We start from the raw sequence: 13,086 nt of genomic DNA, 5'->3' as shown, positions 1-13,086 counted from the left end.
ATTTATATTTCTGAACGATGAATGGCGGCGGTTAAATACAGGCATTTCCATAATGGCGGCAAAGGGCCGGGTGATTGCCCCTCTCTTGGCATTCAAAGGCCTTAAGAGACAATCAGAGATTCTTTTCAGGTTCCAACATCCGAGTGTCATTTTCCCTCCATACACGGCTGACAATGGCGAGGAAATGCAAACATTATCTCATGGCAACAAACACACAGAATAAAAAAAAAAGTTCTATAAAAAGGGGCGGAATATTCGATTGTGTACTTCCGAGAGGAAATCAAACGCTCGCTTCTTTCATTCTGACCCCTCCAGCCCCGTTCAGAAGGTGATCTTTAACCACGTCCATACCGGGCCTATACTGGCACTTCTCTCCTACATATAAAAAAAAAAAAAAAAAAATCAAATTTTTTTGCTAGAAAATTACCCAGAACCCCCAAAATATTATATATTTTTTATTTTTAGCAGAGACCCTAGGGAATAAAATGGTGGTTGATGCAACTTTTTATGTCACGCGGTATTTGGGCAACAATTTTTCAAACGTTCCATGAATTAAAAAGATAACAAAACAGTAAAGTTAGCCCAATTTTTTTGTATAAAGTGAATGATGTTACGCCGAGTAAATAGATACCCAACATGTCACACTTTAAAATTGCGCATGCTTGTGGAATGGCGCCAAACTTTGGTACTTAAAAATCTCCATAGGCGACGCTTTAAACATTTTTACAGGTTACATGTTTAGAGTTACAGAGGAGGTCTAGTGATAGAATTATTGCTCTAACGCATGCGGCGATACCTCACATGTGTGATTTGAACGCCCTTTACATATGCTGGCGCGACTTACATGTGCGTTCGCTTCTGTGCACGAGCACACGGGGACGGGGAGCTTTAGTATTTTTTTTCTTATTGTTTATTTTACTTGATTTTTTTTATTTTACACTTTCTCTTTAAATGTATTTCTTTTTTTTTCATCACTTTTATTCCTATTACAAGGAATGTAAACATCCCTTGTAATAGGAATGGTGTGTGACAGGTCCTCTTTATGGAGAGATGTGGGGGTCTATAGGACCCCACATCTCTCCTCAGGGCTGCAAAGACTGAGATCCCCCCAAAAAAATTAATTATCTCTTTCTTTCCAGCAGAGTTCTCGCTTTCTTCACTTCTCATAACATCGCGCCCAGGCCTCCGAAGGTCATAGAGATGACTGGGGACCAACTGGTCATCGGAAATCTCTATGATCGACATTCGGTGGTGGCGGATTCTTTCTCTGATTCGCCGATCGTATGGGCGAGCCCGGTGAAGCACCAAATGGCGGTGGGAGGGGGGATGTCCCCTTCCGCCGCCGGTAAGAACGATGAAGTGGCTTAACTGCCACTATGATTGTTCTTTCAGTGCACAGAATTGCTGGCTGTAAAAGATGATATCTGAATGATGCCTGTAGCTGCCCTCATCATTCAGATATCACCGCTCAAAGTCCAGGACCTGATTGGGCTGGAAGTGGATAATTACAGATCAGACGCAATCCTTCGCAGAGAATCGTTTGAAAGCTGCAGAATCACAAAGATTAATTTACTGCAACGTTCACCAAAACTCAACAACATGGAGCCGGGCCGTCCACCAAAATCCAACAACATGGAGCCGGGCCAACCACCAAAACCCAACAACATGGAGCTGGGCCGTCCACCAAAACCCAACAACATGGAGCCGAGCCGTCCACCAAAACCTAACAACATGGAGCCGGGCCGTCCACCAAAACCCAACAACATGGAGCCGGGCCGTCCACCAAAACCCAACAACATGGAGCCGGGCCGTCCACCAAAACCCAACAACATGGAGCCGGGCCGTCCACCAAAACTCAACAACATGGAGCCGGGCCGTCCACCAAAACCCAACAACATGGAGCCGGGCCGTCCACCAAAACCCAACAACATGGAGCTGGGCCGTCCACCAAAACCCAACAACATGGAGCTGGGCCGTCCACCAAAACCCAACAACATAGAGCCGGGCCGTCCACCAAAACCCAACAACATGGAGCTGGGCAGTCCACCATAACTCAACAACGTGGAGCTGGGCCATCCACCAAAACCCAACAACATGGAGCCGGGCCATCCACCAAAACCCAACAACATGGAGCCGGGCCGTCCACCCTAACCCAACAACATGGAGCCGGGCCGTCCACCAAAATCCAACAACATGGAGCCGGGCCGTCCACCAAAACCCAACAACATGGAGCCGGGCCATCCACCAAAATCCAACAACATGGAGCTGGGCCATGAACCAAAACCTAACAACATGAAGCCGGGCCGTCCACCAAAACTCAACAAAATGGAGCTGGGCCGTCCACCAAAATCCAACAACATGGAGCCTGGCCATCCACCAAAACCCAACAACATGGAGCTGGGCCGTCCACCAAAACACAACAACATGGAGCCGGGCCGTCCACCATAACCCAACAACATGGAGCCGGGCCTTCCACCATAACCCAACAACATGGAGCTGGGCCATCCACCATAACCCAACAACATGGAGCCGGGCCGTCCACCATAACCCAACAACATGGAGCCGGGCCATGAACCAAAACCTAACAACATGAAGCTGGGCCGTCCACCAAAACCCAACAAAATGGAGCCGGGCCGTCCACCAAAACGCAACAACATGGAGCCGGGCCGTCCACCAAAACCCAACAACATGGAGCCGGGCCGTCCACCAAAACCCAACAACATGGAGCCGAGCCAACCACCAAAACCCAACAACATGGAGCCGGGCCATCCACCAAAACCCAACAACATGGAGCCGGGCCGTCCATAAAAACCCAACAACATGGAGCCGGGCCATCCACCAAAACCCAACAACATGGAGCTGGGCCGTCCACCAAAACCCAACAAAATGGAGCCGGGCCGTCCACCAAAAAGTAACAACATGGAGCCGGGCCGTCCACCAAAACCCAACAACATGGAGCCGGGCCGTCCACCAAAATCCAACAACATGGAGCCGGGCCGTCCACCAAAACCCAACAACATGGAGCTGGGCCATCCACCAAAATCCAACAACATGGAGCTGGGCCGTCAACCAAAACACAACAACATGGAGCCGGGCCGTCCACCAAAACCCAACAACATGGTTTGGAATCATGTGTCCGGGTTTCAGACTGTCTGAAACCCGGACACATTATTCAGACTGGACTATGGCTTCCCAGCGGGTTTGCTGGCTGCAGTTGGCTAAGCTGAGAGTGTCTGTTACACTCTTTTTCACACTGCCCAAAGCCAGCACTAACAAAACTAACAATTCCCCCACCCCCCCACACTGACAGGAGAAGAGAGAGGCCTCAATCTGCACCTCTTTCTCCCACCTCTACCCCTCTGTGTCTGCCCACATTTCAATCCCCGGCACTGTGCCTCAGAAAAGGATAGTGGGGGCCAGAAATTGGAAGTCTAGCAGATACATCTGAATGAGAGGCTCTGACTGCCAAGGGGTGAATGAGCTCACCATCCATCCCTGTCTGTGACTGAAGTCTCCCCACTGAAGTTTTCAGAAAGCACTCCTTTACCACGATCTTCATCTGATGAGTCGGTGCCACTCAAGGAAGATTCCATTTCTGTAATGGTCTGCAGCAATCCACCATTTTCCTCAACCTCCTTCTGAGATGACCCAGGCTGCTGAGGAGGGAGGGGGGCAGATACTGACTCAGACACAACAGATCCTGAGACAGGGATAGTACTGGGACCACCATGTGAAGCCAATTCCTTACCCCACATTAGGGTTGCCACCTGTCCAGGATTCACCCGGACAGTCCAGCTTTTGAATCATGTGTCCGGGTTTCAGTCTGCCTGAAACCCAGGCACATTATTTAAACCGGGCTGTGGCTCCCCTATTAACTGAGATAGCTACATGGAGCTGCGGACAGCAGTTTATGGCCAGATTCGGCATCACTGGGGGGGTGCACAGGGTGATAGCAAGAACAATTTGGCCACACCCACCGTTCACTACAGCGTGCATAACGAGCTGCATTCCTACTCTGCTTGGGGCACCCAAAGGTGTAATCCTATAATGTATACTACAGGGAACAAGAAGTGCCCTGTGCCGCTATGGTGTTCGGGTTTGGCTTGAAGAATAGGTGGCAACCCTACCCCCATTCCATACTGTCTCCGTTGCTCTGGTATCCACCCTTTGGCTGGTACTGGCACAGGAACTTTCCTTCATCTGTTGGAATCTCTCCTCATTCTCACACTTTTCTCTGAACACACCGCTGCTTTCCTATAGAGGGACGACCAACTTCTCCTGCTTTTTCAATGCCTCCTCCAGAGACTTCAGCTTGGAGACTTCCCTCTTACTGTTTCCAGACTTACTGTACAGGGATTTCTTTTTCCTGAGATCTTCTTTCATGACAGCAAGTTTCTGTTCCTCCTTAGCAATGCGGAAAAGTCTGTTCACCACTCTATCCTGGAAGACTGGTAAGGACTCCCCTTGCATAGGGACAGGCCCAGGATCCATTGCAGCTTAAGAACAATGGAGTAGGCCTCAGTGCCTCCACCTTCGTCTTCCCCAACATAGTCCATGCTTGCCTGGGAAAAGCCTGCAGGACAGGATTGCTGCTTCTCTCAGCTGAGATCACAGCAGAGTGAGCCAACAGCACCCTGCAGAACAGCACCACCTGGTGGAGAAGCTCCACTGGTACAGAGACTGATGTGACTGGCTCAGTGATCTCTGTACAGCACTGCAGTATATGTCAGAGCTATATAAATGTATAATAATAATAGTGTTTGACTGTGGGGGAGGGGACATTAGAGTGTAAGCTCCTCTGGTACAGAGACTGATGTGACTGTGGAGGGAGGGGACATTAGAGTGTAAGCTCCTCTGGCACAGAGACTGATGTGACTGTGGGGCAGGGGACATTAGAGTGTAAGCTCCTCTGTACAGAGACTGATGTGACTGTGGGGGAGGGGACATTAGAGTGTAAGCTCCTCTGTACAGAGACTGATGTGACTGTGGGGGAGGGGACATTAGAGTGTAAGCTCCTCTGTACAGAGACTGATGTGACTGTGGGGGAGGGGACATTAGAGTGTAAGCTCCTCTGGTACAGAGACTGATGTGACTGGCTCAGTGTTCTCAGTATAGCGCTGTGGTATATGTCAGAGCTATATAAATATATAATAATAATAGTGTGTGACTGTGGGGGAGGGGACATTAGAGTGTAAGCTCCTCTGGCACAGAGACTGATGTGACTGTGGGGGAGGGGACATTAGAGTGTAAGCTCCTCTGTACAGAGACTGATGTGACTGTGGGGGAGGGGACATTAGAGTGTAAGCTCCTCTGTACAGAGACTGATGTGACTGTGGAGTAGGGGACATCAGAGTGTAAGCTCCTCTGGCACAGAGACTGATGTGACTGTGGGGGAAGGGACATTAGAGTGTAAGCTCCTCTGGTACAGAGACTGATGTGACTGGCTCAGTGTTCTCAGTACAGCGCTGTGGTATATGTCAGAGCTATATAAATGTATAATAATAATAGTGTGTGACTGTGGCAGTTATAGAAGAGAGGGGCGGTGATGGCGGATGCTGAACTGTTGCCAAATTATTGAATTATTTTATACAAAGCTTCTCTTGTGTTTTATTATCTGCACTATAAAGTCTCCATTTCATCTTGATCTCCAACATATAAACTTTTATTGATGTTTTTTAATTTTCCTTTAATCTTGCGGATGAGAGAGATAAATGAGGATATTCAATCTTCATTTCCTCGTATACCACACATGATGGCTGCGTTGGGTCTTCAGAAGTCTCTTGAGATGTTCCATGTGGATCAGGATAAGCCAACATTCTATTTACATTCCAATCTGTTCAATGGTGAGACGGCCAACATCAATCAATACGGCGAGGGGAGGGGGGTTGGGGGTCACGATATTGTTTTAGTTGTGTAATTGTATCACTGAGGAAAAAAACGTTCACAGATTGTCGGGTCGTGTTTATATTGTACAGAAATACAGAAAGCTTTTCCTGATAAACGTGGAAAGAAATCTTTAGATAAAATGTTCCACCAAAATTCCCACAAATATCACCGACTTGTATGATAATAATGGGCTACTCATCATACAAGATACATCCTATTGTTGTATAGCCGCTAGTGACATCATCGCTCTCTAGTGATTGGATAGGCTGCATTCTCAGTGATGTCATCGCTCTCTAGTGATTGGATAGGCTGCATTCTCAGTGATGTCATCGCTCCCTAGTGAATGGATAGGCTGCACTCTCAGTGATCTCACCGGTCTCTAGTGATTGGATAGGCTACATTCTCAGTGATGTCACCGCTCTCTAGTGATTGGATAGGCTACATTCTCAGTGATGTCATCTCTCTCTAGTGATTGGATAGGTTGCATTCTCAGTGATGTCATCTCTCTCTAGTGATTGGATAGGTTGCATTCTCAGTGATGTCATCTCTCTCTAGAGATTGGATAGGCTGCATTCTCAGTGATGTCATCTCTCTCTAGTGATTGGATAGGTTGCATTCTCAGTGATGTCATCGCTCCCTAGTGATTGGATAGGCTGCATTCTCAGTGATGTCACCTCTCTCTAGTGAATGGATAGGCTGCATTCTCAGTGATGTCACCTCTCTCTAGCGATTGGATAGGATGTATTCTCAGTGATGTCACCGGTCTCTAGTGATTGGATAGGCTGCATTCTCAGTGATGTCATCACTCTCTAGAGATTGGATAGGCTGCATTCTCAGTGATGTCATCGCTCTCTAGTGATTGGATAGGCTGCATTCTCAATGATGTCATCACTCTCTAGAGATTGGATAGGCTGCATTCTCAGTGATGTCACCTCTCTCTAGCGATTGGATAGGATGTATTCTCAGTGATGTCACCGCTCTCTAGTGATTGGATAAGCTGCATTCTCAGTGATGTCATCGCTCCCTAGTGATTGGATAGGCTGCATTCTCAGTGATGTCACCTCTCTCTAGTGATTGGATAGGATGTATTCTCAGTGATGTCATCACTCTCTAGCGATTGGATAGGCTGCATTCTCAGTGATGTCATCGCTCTCTAGTGATTGGATAGGCTGCATTCTCAGTTATGTCATCGCTCTCTAGCGATTGGATAGGCTGCATTCTCAGTGATGTCATCGCTCTCTAGCGATTGAATAGGCTGCATTCTCAGTGATGTCACCGCTCTCTAGTGAAAGGATAGGCTACATTCTCAGTGATGTCATCCCTCTCTAGTCATTGGATAGGCTGCATTCTCAGTGATGTCATCGCTCTCTAGTGAATGGATAGGCTACATTCTCAGTGATGTCACCGCTCTCTAGCGATTGGATAGCCTACATTCTCAGTGATGGTCACCGCTCTCTAGTGATTGGATAGGCTGCATTCTCAGTGATGTCATCACTCTCTAGTGATTGGATAGGCTGCATTCTCAGTGATGTCACCGCTCTCTAGTGATTGGATAGGCTGCATTCTCAGTGATGTCATCGCTCTCTAGTGATTGGATAGGCTGCATTCTCAGTGATTTCACCGCTCTCTAGTGAAAGGATAGGCTACATTCTCAGTGATGTCACCGCTCTCTCTAGTGATTGGATAGACTGCATTCTCAGTGATGTCATCGCTCTCTAGTGAAAGGATAGGCTACATTCTCAGTGATGTCATCGCTCTCTAGTCATTGGATAGGCTGCATTCTCAGTGATGTCATCACTCTCTAGTGAATGGATAGGCTACATTCTCAGTGATGTCACCGCCATCTAGCGATTGGATAGGCTACATTCTCAGTGATGTCACTGCTCTCTAGTGAAAGGATAGGCTACATTCTCAGTGATGTCACCACTCTCTAGTGATTGGATAGGCTGCACTCTCAGTGATGTCATCGCTCTCTAGTGATTGGATAGGCTGCATTCTCAGTGATGTCATCACTCTCTAGTGATTGGATAGGTTGCATTCTCAGTGATGTCATCTCTCTCTAGTGATTGGAGAGGCTACATTCTTAGTGATGTCATCACTCTCTAGTGATTGGATAGGCTGCACTCTCAGTGATGTCACCGCTCTCTAGTGATTGGATAGGCTGCATTCTCAGTGATGTCATCGCTCTCTAGTGATTGGAGAGGCTACATTCTTAGTGATGTCATCACTCTCTAGTGATTGGATAGGCTGCATTCTCAGTGATGTCACCACTCTCTAGTGATTGGAGAGGCTGCATTCTCAGTGATGTCACCGCTCTCTAGTGATTGGATAGGATGTATTCTCAGTGATGTCACCGCTCTCTAGTGATTGGATAGGCTGCATTCTCAGTGATGTCACCGCTCTCTAGTGAGTGGATAGGCTGCATTCTCAGTGATGTCACCGCTCTCTAGTGATTGGATAGGATGTATTCTCAGTGATGTCACCGGTCTCTAGTGATTGGATAGGCTGCATTCTCAGTGATGTCACCACTCTCTAGTGAATGGAAACTGAATTCTTATTAAAGGACAACCAAAGGCTTCTGTATGATGGTCTAAGTATCAAATCCAGTTATTATCTAATGCACAAGACCCACAAAGTAAACAGAACCTTCTTTTTCCTGAAGCAGGCACAGCCTACATGAGATGGACAACTTTGTAAACTCGTGAGGAGTGGAGCATTGTTGTTGTCAGCCTATCAGAGGAAGCTTCCTTAGGACCTCACTGGCAGCATCTACACAGGTATTTGTTGGACTTTGCAGAGGGCCTATGAGAAAACAGTGAGAGCAGATGCACTTATAATTTAAGAGTCAATTTATAAAATAAGCTGTATAAATACCACAGCATTCACACAGCCATTGCAAAAAAGATCCCCATAATGTGTATAGCGTGTACTTCCTATGATTGTCAGCTCCATCTAGTGGCCATAATTTACTATTTTCCCGAAAACCCCTCAATAAGGAAAATATCACATTATGGCCACTAGATGGAGCAGATGACCATAGGAAATAAACATATAAGCCACATTTTGAGGATTATTTGTGTTGTCTGTGTGATTTGCTGACATGTTCACAGAGTAATTTTTTTATAAATTAGTGTTGTAGCCCGTATTTTTTTTTTTTTTTAGTGAGAGGGCGCTGTTCCAGGTCCAAATATGGATGACTTCTCTAAATAAAACTAATATGTCAATTTTTATAACGCCAATAAAACATGAACTGTACTTCGAATGTTACATGACGCCTGCTCACTGACTTCTCAAAGTCTTCAGACAAGTGATGTCTCATCGGCCATAAATCATCCATCACAACGACAGAACGTCGTATGTCCCTCTCATAACTCAGCGAACGTCGGAGCTCGCCGCTTTGTCACCGCGATACCGAGCTGTGTGACCCGATGATATAATTAATGATTTATTTCCTGAGGATCTAATCCATTCAGACTGGCGGCAGATTTACGGTTTGACACTTGTCAGTTTGGCAGAATGGCGGCCATTTATATTTCCCTTCCAAACTGGCAGATAAAGTAACATTGTGCGGATTTTATTCATAAAACTTTCCTCTAAGTACTCATCAGCTAGAAGTACTCGTCTTTTTCGGGGGGGCCTGACGGTGTGTCCCCCAAAATGATCCGCCCACCAATGCAACCTAATAAAAGAAATAAAGAAAGAAAAATATTGCGGTACGCAAAACCAATCACATTGATTTATCAGAAATCCAAAAATTCAAAGGAATAACTAACCAATAATAATAACTATTAAATTATAGGTATTGGAATTTCCTTTCAAATCTGGCTGTTAGTGAACGTAAAGAATACAAATTTATCCGAAGTTATGAATTATCCGAAATAAGGAATGCCGCATCTAAACAAATGGAACGTAACAAAGGAATAATAAAGAATAATAATAAAAGTTTTTATTACTGTTATTTATGATTATTAATTTGTTACGTTCTATTCGTTATTTCGGATAATTTGTAACTTCGGATAAATTCGTATTCGTTACGTTCGCTAACAGCCAAATTTGAAAGGAAATTCCAATATCTATAATTTAATAGTTAAGTTATTATTAGTTAGTTATCATTTCAGATTTTCGAATTTTCAAATTTACAAATATTCAAATTTAGGAATATTTGGAAAAAATTGTTAAACGGGTTGGAACTAAACAAATTGCACATGTTTACTATAGAGAAAGTGTTATTATAGAGGAAGTGTTACTATAGAAGAAGTGTTACTATAGAAGAAGTGTTACTATAGAGGGGAAGAGTTACTATAAAGGAAGTGTTACTATAGAGGAAGTGTTACTATAGAGCAAGTGTTTCTATTGAGGAAGAGTTACTTTAGAGGAAGTGTTACCATATAGAAAGTGTTACTATAGAGAGGAAGTGTTCCTATAGAGGAAGTGTTACTGTAGAGGAAGTGTTACTAAAGAGGAAGTGTTACTATAGAGGGAGTGTTACTGTAGAGGAAGTGTTACTAAAGAGGAAGTGTTACTATAGAGGGAGTGTTACTATAGAGGGGAAGATTTACTATAAAGGAAGTGTTACTATAGAGGAAGTGTTACTATAGAGGAAGTGTTACTATAGAAGAAGTGTTACTATAGAGGAAGTGTTACTATAGAAGAAGTGTTACTATAGAGGGTGTGTTACTATAGAGGGGAAGAGTTACTATAAAGGAAGTGTTACTATAGAGGAAGTGTTACTATAGAGGAAGTGTTACTATAGAAGAAGTGTTACTATAGAGGAAGTGTTACTATAGAAGAAGTGTTACTATAGAGGGAGTGTTACTATAGAGGGGAAGAGTTACTATAAAGGAAGTGTTACTATAGAGGAAGTGTTACTATAGAGGGAGTGTTACTATAGAGGGGAAGAGTTACTATAAAGGAAGTGTTACTATAGAGGAAGTGTTACTATAGAGGAAGTGTTACTATTGAGGAAGAGTTACTTTAGAGGAAGTGTTACCATATAGGAAGTGTTACTATAGAGAGGAAGTGTTCCTATAGAGGAAGTGTTACTGTAGAGGAAGTGTTACTAAAGAGGAAGTGTTACTATAGAGGAAGAGTTACTATAGAGAAAGTGTTACTATAGAGAGGAAGATTTACTATAGAGGAAGAGTTATTATAGAGGAAGAGTTACTATAGGGGAAGTGTTACTATAGAGGAGTGTGTTACTATAGAGGAAGAGTTATTATAGAGGAAGAGTTATTATAGAGGAAGTGTTCCTATAGAGGAAGAGTTACTATAGAGGAAGTGTTACTATAGAGGAAGAGTTACTATAGAGGAAGTGTTACTATAGAGGAAGTTTTACTATAGAGGAAGTGTTATTATGGAGGAAGAGTTACTATAGAGGATGTGTTACTATAGAAGAAGTTTTACTATAGAGGAAGTGTTACTATAGAGGAAGGGTTACTATAGAGGAAGGGTTACTATAGAGGAAGAGTTACTACAGAGGAAGTGTTACTATAGAGGAAGGGTTACTATAGAGTAAGGGTTATTATAGAGGAAGAGTTACTATGGAGGAAGAGTTACTATGTAGGAAGAGTTGCTATAGAGGAGGAGTTACTATAGATGATGAGTTACCAAAGACGAAGTTTTAATATAGAGGAAGAGTTATTATAGAGGATGTATTACTATAGAGGAAGTGTTACTATAGAGGAAGAGTTACTATGGAGGAAGAGTTACTATAGATGATGAGTTACCAAAGAGGAAGAGTTACTATAGATGATGAGTTAATATAGAGGAAGTGTTACTATAGAGAGGAAGAGTTATTATAGAGAGTTACTCTACCAACATGTAGAAGGTAAGTAAAATAACTGTAAAACTGTCAAATGACTTTCAGTCCTGGTAATATCTGGAATAGGTGGAAAAGCCGATTGCGAAGCCTTCGTAGTAATGGCGGTCACTGATAATCGCCATTGTGCGGCGGCGTTGTGATATCACCTTCTCTTATCTCATCACTTTTCTTCTCTCGGCGTCGCCGGTGTCAAAGCAAATATTAGTTAAAATTGATCTTTACAAAATAACGTCGGGAGGAAATTGTGCGGCAGGTCAGACGACTTTATATTCAGAGAGGGAAGAAAAAAAGAAGTTTATCGTGAGATTACAGAGCGGCGCTCACATGGCAAATTGCCTTTTTAGTGGCGGCGCGGATCCGCCGGCCGCTTTTTATACAATGTTTCAAGTCTACACTTTTCACATCAATGGTTTCGGTCTCTCCCTCTCGCCGTGTATTATTCTCTTTTGACACTCGCTGGAAGGAGACGCAGGTGGGATTGTTAGGAAGTTCTGTTTACCGCTGACAAACGCTCGCCTTTTGATATGATGCGTACCTGGAGGCCGCTCGCCGCCAGACGGGGAAAATGAGCGTTCGGCATGTGTCGGGAAGAATGCCAGATGCCGGGGAAGTGTTGTATAATATATAGATACACAAGAGGAGGAAAGAGACAACAATGGTGCTGCTCATGTACAAAGCCCTCAAATAAATTGGCTGCGATGGTTATGGCGCGGCGGTGGCGGCGCACACGGGAGATACCGCCAGCCCAGGAATGTTATTATTTTATGAATCTCTGATTGTGATCTCCTAAAATGTTATAATCCGGAGTTCTTTGTCACTATAAAAACTTTATTTATTCTACAAATATATATGTAACATGTAGCAATCCCATCTCTACTAGGAGTGAGGGAGGGGGCGTGGCCTTATCGTGAATCATTCAGCTAGGTGTGTAGTCTGATCTCCCCTGATACACGGGTCACATTCACAGCAGTATTACCTTTTGAAAACTGCAGAAACCATTCGCTGTTCCCTTTTCAGCAAACCATAGTTGCACCAAAAAAAGTGTGAACGAAGGTGACGGCTGCAGCGGTTATGGAGCCACCGCACACAGGAGATACAACATAACTCAGTACATTTTACTACAAGCCCGGGATACTTTTTTGATGAACCTGTGAATGTGATCTCCTTCAAATGTTATAAGCCGGTCGGTGTTTTATGTCACTATGAAGCCTTTATTCTACAAATAAATACGTATACGTAACAAATTTAGTTTGCCAGGTAGTAGTTGTCCGGGCTAATTGTTAGAAGATCCACTGATTCCTCCCTAATTCTGGAATTGCTGCACCTTTTCTCTTCTGTCACTAGGTGGCGCTGTGGCTGGTCACATTAGAATGACAGGG

Source organism: Aquarana catesbeiana, linkage group LG11 (genome assembly GCF_042186555.1).
Source record: "Aquarana catesbeiana isolate 2022-GZ linkage group LG11, ASM4218655v1, whole genome shotgun sequence".
NCBI classification, from domain to species: Eukaryota; Metazoa; Chordata; class Amphibia; order Anura; family Ranidae; genus Aquarana; species Aquarana catesbeiana.
This window is presented reverse-complemented; position numbering follows the sequence as displayed.